Raw genomic sequence first — 9,988 nt, 5'->3', positions numbered from 1 at the left:
CACAAGGGATAGTTGCCTGTATTTTTTCTTCTTAGAATGTCTTTCTCTTGTTTAATTTATAAAATGAATTTAATAGTATTCCCTTCTCTTAAATTGTCTGAGTTTATCTCAAAATAGCATTTCTTTTTTCTTAAAATTCTGGCAGAATTTACCAGAGACATCTTCTGAGCTTAGGGTTTTATGGGAAGGGTTTTAATTAAAAATACAATTCCTTTAATAAAAATAGGGCTAATCATGTTGTCTGTTTCTTCTTGAGTAAACCTTGGTATTTAGTAATTAATGTTTTTCAAGGAATTTACCCATTTATCTCAAGTTCAATTTATTTAACATGAAACATTAGCATTAAGTATTCCCAATATTCTCTTACTTTAACATCTGTAGGATCTGTAGGTATGTCACCTCTATTTTCTTATGTTTGTAATATGTATCTTCTTTCTTGATATCTTAATTACAAAAAAATTGCCAATTTTAATTTTTCTCACTTTTGTTTTTCTATTTCCTTTATTTCGTCTCAGATCTTCATGTATCCTTTATTCTGCTTATTTTAGTTTTAATTTTCTCTTCTTTTTCTAATTTCTTAAGATGAAAGTTGGAATTATTCACTTAAAAACTTTCTTGTGTTCTAATATTGAATTTTTTATTTTTATATACAATTATTTTTATGCACAATATTTTATACACAATTGTTATATTGTCATGAATATAATTTATCATTTTAAAATGATAAATTTTTATTTCTGATGATATTCTTCACTTATCTTATATTAACACAGTCATTCCTGCTTTTTTTTAAATTAGTGTTAGTGTGGTATATGTGCGTATTTTATCCTTTAATTTTTAACCTACAAGTGTCTTTATAGACTCCTTACTGTTAAGAGTTTTTGTTTTTGTTAAGCCAATCTGACACTCTCTGCCTTGGAAAGTTTAGACCATTTATATTTAATATGCTAAGTTTCCCTCTATTTAACAGTGTTACAAAATTTTTATGTATGGTATTTTAATGTTTATTTAATTCAAACTTATTTGTAATTTCAGCTTTGATTTCTTCTTTGAATCATAAGCTAAAGTATGCTATTTCCAGTATTTGGGGATTAGCCCTAGACCTTTCTACAATTGAATTCTATTGTCAAGGAATATACTTGACTGACTTGAACCCTTTTAAACTTATTGAGACTTGTTTTGTGCCTCAGAATATTTTGGTAAATGTTCTTTGGGCACTTGAGATGAATGTATATTCTGCTATTGTTGGGTGGAATGTTAGAGTCTGTAAACAAGTCAAAAATAACACCTGGCATTTTGCCAGGGGAATGTTAGAGTTCGTAAACAAGTCTGGATGGTGCCTGGCAAAATGCCAGAGGGAGTGATTTGAGAAGTAACAAAAGCGAGCCATTAAGTGTGGAGATTCCTTATTGGTTGACTGATGTATCTAGTTTATGCTAATTAGATAAGCTGTGTGGAATGTATAAATACTGCTCCTGTCCTGGAATAAATGGCTCCCTCTCCTGCTGTATCAACATACACAAGTTATTCGTCACCCCCCGGTTATTTTGCTGCAGCCAGACAGACTGTGGCAGATGGTGGCCCGTTACGGGGAGCCCCGGGACACTTGGGGGTAAGTGACAAAAAAAGCTGCCCGTCCATAGATAGGACGGGAGCAATCTGCTCGTCCCTAGGCAGATAGGGCGAGAGGAAAAATGGCCATTTCGAGAAAATGGAGAAGATTGATACAGTATGTTTGTGTCTTGTTTTGTCTCAGTGTATTGTATTGTCTTTGTGATGAAAATATGGAAGGGGTGAGAAGTAAATTACTAAGGGAAGAAGGCACCCCAGTGGAACCAAGAATAGTTAGGGCATGTGTTGATAAAAGCCCAAGAACTCTAGTCAGAAAGAAAAAGAAAGTTCAGAAGAAGGATTATCAGAAAAAAAGTTGCAGCAAAAGGCTATTACTAAATACTTTTCGTTACCTGAGGGTGCGTGAAGTGGAGAGGTGGCTGCCGAGTGTGCAAGCCGGTCACAGCGCAACAAGGATTTTCCAAGAGGCGGCGACGACTGGCCCTTCCCTGCCTCCTGGCCGGGGAGCTGGCTCTTCCACTGCCACGAGCCCAAATCTAGACCTGACCTGGAGGCACAGTCTCGCAGGCTCTTGCTCCCTGTGCCCAGTAGCAGTTTGAGTCCGGGACACTCCCCAGGGCCATTTGGGGCTGCCCAGGATGCCACAGCTGGCAGAAGACGCTACCAGCGTCCCTGATGTTTGGTCATTTTCAATGCCAATAACTAAACTACAATGATTCTCCCATACCTGGAAGCTGATGAGTAATGAGCACTATTAATGCTTATTTCAAATGCAAAAAAACCTTGAGATAATGTACTAAATTGTTCAGAAGGTTGTTTTCTTAGTAGAATGCTACAGGATTTTCTTTAGCCATCCGGAGTTCCTGCCTTCGTCCCAGTGCCGGTAAAGACCAAGGTGGAAGAATTTCCAGTGTTGCTGAAAACTGGAGGAGACTTCGGAGCTATTGCTGTTTCTGCTGCTACAATTTAAGCTAGCTGCCTGCAGAACTTACCTGGACTGTGATTTACCTGGACTGTGAGTTAATCTATTGAGACACTGCTTTACCTGGACTGAGACAACAAACTGTAATCTATAACAAATTGTAACTCGTTATCTTTGCTAACAGTGTCATTGCTGGTATAATTTTTCCAAGGGCTTCTTGCATGGAGCCATCAAGTGGCTTGGTATTGTGGCATTTTGTATCCTCCCTTTCTGTTTGTGGCAGGTTATTTATGGTGTTTCTGTAAAAACCACTATGGTCGTTATTTAAATTAAACAAAAGGGGGAAATGTTAGAGTCTGTAAACAAGTCAAAAATAACACCTGGCATTTTGCCAGGGGAATGTTAGAGTTCGTAAACAAGTCTGGATGGTGCCTGGCAAAATGCCAGAGGGAGTGATTTGAGAAGTAACAAAAGCGAGCCATTAAGTGTGGAGATTCCTTATTGGTTGACTGATGTATCTAGTTTATGCTAATTAGATAAGCTGTGTGGAATGTATAAATACTGCTCCTGTCCTGGAATAAACGGCTCCCTCTCCTGCTGTATCAACGTTCACAAGTTATTCGTCACCCTCCGCTTATTTTGCCCAGCCAGCCACGCTGCGGCAGTGGAACATTCTATAAATATCAATTAGATCATACTAGTTTATAGTGTTGTATAAACATTCTATATTCTTTTTTAATATTTATTTTTTAGTTTTAGGTGAACACAATATCTTTATTTTTATGTGGTGCTGAGAATTGAACCCACTGCCTCATGCATGCTAGGCAAGCGCGCTACCGCTCGAGCCACATCCCCAACCCCAACATTCTATATTCTTAATGATTTGCTATCTACTGGTTCTAGAAATTATTGAAAGATGGTTGTTGAAATCTTAAATTTTAATTGTGAATTTTTCTATTTCTCTTTGAAATTTCATCACATTCCACTTTCATGTATACTAAAGCTCTATTAGCTATACAAACATTTTGGATTGTTACATTGTCTTGAATATAATTTATCATTTCAAAATGATAAATTTTTATTTCTAGTGATATTCTTCACTTATCTGATATTAACACAGTCATTCCTGCTTTTTTTAAAATTAGTGTTAGTGTGGTATATGTGTGTATTTTATCCTTTTATTTTTAACCTACGAGTGTCTTTATATTTAAAGGGCATTTATTGTAGACTCCTTACTGTTAAGAGTTTTTGTTTTTGTTAAGCCAATCTGACACTCTTTGCCTTGGAAAGTTTAGATCATTTATATTTAATATGACTAACAGTATGGGTAGGTTTAAGTATCATCTTGTCATAACTCTTCATTTTATTATTTTAGTGATAGATTTAAGGTTGGTACCACACATCTTAACTTGTTACAATACTGTTAAAGAATCTTACAGCTCTATGCTCCCACTTCTTCCCTACTAGGTTGTGATATTATGGTCTTATATTTTCACTTTTTTGAGAGCATTTGTCTTTTCTTTTACAAAATCTAAATCTAAATGCCTCATTCTATTATTATTACTCTTGTTTAAACAGTCAATTATCAATTAAAAATAATTAAATTATCAAAAATTTATATTTATTTATCCACATGGTTAACATCTCTGGTGCTCTTCATTCCTTCGTTTAGGTCCATATTTCCATGTGATATCTTCATCCTTCTACCTGAAGGATTTTAAGATTTTAACATTTTTAATATTAAAAAAATGCCATTTATAATTTTAGCACTTCTTGCAGTATGGGTAACCTGATGATGAATTCAGCTTTTGTATGTCAACAAAAATCTTCACCTTTATTTTTGAAATATGTTTTGCTAGATATATAATTCTAATCCAGTTACTCCACTGCTTTCTTCCTTACATTGTTCCTGATAAGAAATCTGCTGTCATCCTTAGCTTTGTTTCTTTGTAATGTTCTTTAACTAGCTGCTTTTAAGATTTTTCTCTTATAACTGGTTGTCATCAATTTGATTATTTTGTGCTTTGATACAATTTATTTCATTTTCTTTATATTTGAGGTTCATTGAGCTTCTTGAATCTTATCTGAACAATTTTTATCAAATTTAGAAAATTTTTGACCAGCATTTATTCAAATTTTTTTGTCTATTCATCTCTCTCCTTTCTTTTGGGCACTTTAAATATATATATATATATTAAGTCACTTGAAATTGACCCATAACTTACTAATGAGGAGTGTTTGTTTGTTTTGTTCTTTGTCATTTCCTTTTCTCTCTGTCATTTTAGAGAGTTCATATTGCTATAATTTTGAGAGCATTTGTCTTTTCTTTTACAAAATCTAAATTGCCCCTAATCTCTGCTAGTACATTTTTTACTTGCACATTGCTGAATTCTCTGAAATTCCAATTTGAATCTTTTCTTATAAATCTCAACTTTTTGAAAATGTGAAATATAGTTATACCAGTTCAATATATGTTTCTGCTCTAATATCTTTGTTATTTGGGGTCAATTGAATTGGTTTATTTTTCTATCCTTATTAAGTGTTACATTTTCCTGACTATTTGCATGTCTGGTAATTTTTTAACTGTATGTCAAACATTGTATATTTGTCTAGTTCCTGGGTGTTGGATAATTTTTTAATTCTATAAATATTATTGAGCATTATTCTGGGGTGAATTTGAGTCAACTTGAAGTTTGATCCTTTTTGGTGTTGCTTATAAGATATCTTAGGTGAGACTGAAACATTGTTGAGGGCTAAATTTCCTACAACTGAGGCCTGTGTGTACTCTATCCAATAAACTGTGAATCTTAAGGTTTTCTAGTCCAGAGGGAAGAAACAGGCACTATTTCTGGATGATGGTTCTTTTCCTGTCCTCAGATAGTTTCCTTTCACCCATATAGCCCCTTTCTAGAGAGCAGTAACTAATAAAATGTATTTATAAATTGTTCATACATTTGTCACATGCTCCTTAATATAGTCCCTTGAGTGTGCTCATAACCATTGGGTGCGGTTCCCAAATAGATAGCCTCATGACAAGCTGTCACATGTTTCTAAAGTAAAAATAGTTCACACAGGAATTTTGAAACTTAACTGCTGTTCCAAACTAAAAATATAATCATTTTAAAGCATGCCAAAAAGGTAAATAACTTCATATTTATGTATTTTTTTATTTTTCTGAGACATTTGTCAATGCAAAATCTAACCAAAAAGGAATTTCTCTGGGGAAAAAAACTGATTTTAATCCCTCCGTTAAATGGTAATCAAAAGATTTCCAAATTGCCTGAGTTCATCATTTAAAGTATTTACTTTAAAGACATGCTAACTCTACTTTAAACATATCCCCAGTCCTTTCTCTAGAAGAAATTATATTCTCCATAAAAAAGCAAGAAAAAAGCTCATGGTACTTCCACAGAGGTAGGCATAAGCCAATGGGTCAATGTGTATGTGTGTGTGTGTGTGTATACATATTTATATATATATGCACATATATATGTAGATACATATATATACATACACACACATATATATATACATATACATATATATATGCAAACAAATTTTAATAATTGATCCCGTTTTCATAAACCTAGAACATAGGGGCTGGGGCTGGGGCTGGGACTCAGTGGTAGAGTGTTTGTCTATCACGTACGAAGCAGTGGGTTTGATCATCAACACCACATAAAAATAAATAAATGTCTAACTATAATTTTAAAAAAACTATAACATAGTATATGTTTGCATATGTATGTATATACATTTCTTGCTGGATAAATTAATAAGTTTCAATGAAAAGTTCCCTTCACTTGAATTTTGGAAAGTCTAAGCCATATATTGGGCATGTTAGAAAATCATGTGTTGGCCAATTTTTAAAGGTTTTGGCTTTTTTAAGTATAAATATAATCCATGGCTGCAAAACATTTAATGTTATTATCCAAATTATAAGAATGATATTTGTTATTTGTATTTTATTTTTAATTTCCCTATAGGCTAAGTTTTTGATGTTTGAAAAATTTTATACAACTCAATGTCTATTTAAACACAAATAAACTCATTTAAGATATAATTTGGCCATTTCAAGGTACTGATGTATTTGAAACTCATTTAGGACAATATGAAATGCAGAATGGGGCCACAATATTGAAATCTGATTTGGGGCTCCTGGATATGGACTAGATGTGACTGGACTGTATTTTCAGGCAGATTAATTGATGTTCTTCAACAAAAAGCATTCCAAATACAACTCTCCCACTCAATAATAGGAATAAGCATTTTATATTTGAAACAGAATGTAGACTCTTAGATGAGATTAGTAGAATTCAGTCTGCTTGTTCTATATGAGATATGCCTAGAGGAAGAAACAGTAAGCATTTACATAGGCACATTAGATTCACTACAAAACTATAAGTTGCTTCTTTGAAGCACATCACCAGAAGAAATAGCCTGACTTCTAATTTTGTACCCACTTGCCAAAGAGTCATTCATAACCTTCATCCATCTCTAGATGGTACTTTGGATGCTGGGTGAATGACAGCATCGTCATCATGGAAATGTTTAGCCCTTAGGCTTTACCTAAGTAGGGTCAGTCATGAAAGATGGGAGACTTTCTTTCTTGCCAATATCCCTTCTTTGAATACTGTTCAAATTCAATTATTTCTCATTTCCTATGCCAACTTAAGATCATGAAACTCTTCTGGGGAAATTGTAAAGACCATCCATCTGACAGAACTGCTTATTCTGTAACAAACACCTCAACATGCCTACTCTTTAAATGTGGGATAGGGATGGGGAGACACAAGACAGTGAAAATTCATGGTACTCCTATAACTAGAAAAGGAAATCAAAGCAAGCCAGAAACTGATTAACTACAGATTTGTGATTTGGGCGAAGAAAAAAATGAAGGTTTTTTTTTTTTTCTTCCATCCAAAATGTTCAATTTCATCTCTCCAGTATTAAAGATATGGTTATATGCCCATTAATATTCCAATGAGATCAGGCACGTTCTAAGCTTCATCAGTTCTTTTAGTCCAATAGGTAATGACATCATTGGATGTCACAAATTCACAAGGGATAAACTTTTGGAATTACCACTGCTTTTTCCCTCAGATATTTCCCAAGGAAGAGTGGGTGGGGTACAGGGTGTCCACCCCCATTCTGTTTATTTCTTAACGAATTCATTTACTGACAAAAAAGAAGTCTATCTACTAGAACCAATCTATATCATCAAATTTGAGGACACCATCTTTAAATGCTGTTTTATTTTAAATAATAGGACTTGAATGGGCTGCCTGAGTTCTTATATTTTAATGTAAATTAAATACCAAGTTAAAGGAGAGTGAATTCATGGAAAATTATCAAAGTTGTCCTAATTGCCTTATAATGTCACCATGGCAGTCCAAGGGTATCTTAAGTGGGTGCCATGTATCAGTGACTATCTTGAGGTTGAATCTAGCTTGTTATTTAAGTAACAAGATCAGAATGTTGTCTCTTGTTTTGTAGGGCTCTTTATTTACTCTTTCTCTCTCTTTCTTTCTTTCATTTTCTAAGTACTGTATCCCCAGCACTATGTCATGCCATATAGCAGTTGTTCAATAAGTATTTATTTAAAGAATGAAGTGGCTATTTTAAAGATTGTTGTATTTTCACCTTTTATTTTCCTGCTTTTATTGTCATTATGTTGCAGATTTGGTCGGTGACTGAGGTAAATGTGAAGAGAAAAATTAAAATTAGTAAATATTAACTAAAGTTAGTAGGACCACCTTTTCCAGATAGAAACCAAGGGTTAAAAAAAATTGAACACAAGGAGTATGCAGGTAAGTCCAGGGCAATGGTACTGTTCTGACTCAAAAGACTGCCATTCTGATCATGTCCATGAATCAGCAAGCACCATTTGCCCATCCAACAAGGCGTAGGACCCCCTGCAAGGCTGCAGCTGGCCAATCAGCAGGCACTTTTACAGCCTACGGCTCAGCCACACTCGGTGACAAACATAAAGGATACCATGAGCTTACTTCTCAAAAAGCAAAACAGTATCTCGGCATATTCAGAGCATCAGAGAATCCACAGCTCTCTTTTCTGTAACTCATGCTCATCCATTATATACCACCTTCAACATCACGATGTTGGACCTGCCTAAGTCTGGATTTGTGCACCTCACGTTCCATAGCCCAGTACCTCCCTTGTCCCAGGATTCATCACAATATGCCAAGACGTCTGTTTAAACTCTGTGGGTGCCCTCAGCGACTGTTCCCACCTTATTTGCAGCTGATGCCAGTTTCACAAAATGGAGTGAAGGAAGGAGGAAAGGGAATGAGGACAAGAAAAACAGGCAGTAAAGGGTGGAGGGGAAACCCTTTAGTCAACTACAAAGCAAAGGGATGTTCTGAGGATTACTTCCCTCTGAAAGAGCAGTTACAGTTCTACTATTCTTGCTAACAAGAAGGAAAAGCCTTCTGATTAGTAGCAAAAAACAAATCTCACACTGCTGTCATGTACCAACCCGGTGCATGTGCACATGCATATGCTAGAAGCTAGGGTAATGGCCAGGTGGAGCCCATAGAGTATTTTCCAACATCCCACAAAATGATTAGGAAAAAGCCTGCCTTAAGTGTTTTTAAAAATAAGTTTCTCCAAGCTGGGCCATGAGCTTTATCAATAATTTTTGCCCTTGCCCTGTATAAGGAGGGCAGAACCAGTTGTTCAACTCTGGATGTTATTATACAATTTAACTCCTTAGTTCCTGGTGTTAAATTTTCCTGGCTGTCAGCACATATCAATGTAAATCATAACCAAAACCACAAACATAATTAAAAGGCCCCTCCAAGGGGGGAGGGGCAAGAGAACAAGGGCCAGTTCCAAGTATAGCTTGCCAACCGCTTTTCAGATATCCAGTAAGTCTACTGATTTTTTAGTTGAAATTAAAATTTTAAAAATGTTTTCCAGAATATAGGCTGGAATATACTTGGAGAACAAAGAGAATTCTAAGTAAGAATATTTTCTTGCACTTTTAGCCAAAATAGCAAAGAAGCCTCACAATAATTGTCTGACCTAAGAACCAGATGTCTGTCTAGCAACCTGACAGCTGGTGGAGGATACAGCAAAAAGGAAAAAACACATTAAGAATACTTATTTTCACTTTCTTCCCAAAGAAAATGATAGAAGAGCCTACTTCTTATTTCTTCATGTTCTTTCCTGGGGAAGAAAAGGCCATATCAAAAAATATTTCCTAAAAACCTAAGGGCAACCACAGAGGCATGCTGCAAGTAAAATGCATTCATACATACGTACATTTAAATCACACTCTTAAGGCACTGTTTATACATTTTTGACCAAACTCTCTGTGGCCAGGGTCATTCTACAAACCTGAATCCTACATTCTACAAACATGAATTTTGGACTGTGTACTAAAGGAGGTAGAGACAATTTATTGTTATAATTCCTTCCCATTCCACTTTTAAGAATAAAACATCAACTTAAAAATGCAAAATGCCTATGGAT

This window comes from Marmota monax, unplaced genomic scaffold (assembly GCF_021218885.2).
Source record: "Marmota monax isolate L192 unplaced genomic scaffold, Marmota_monax_Labrador192_F-V1.1 WCK01_AAM20220418_F8-fsc00043, whole genome shotgun sequence".
Lineage (NCBI taxonomy): Eukaryota > Metazoa > Chordata > Mammalia > Rodentia > Sciuridae > Marmota > Marmota monax.
This window is presented reverse-complemented; position numbering follows the sequence as displayed.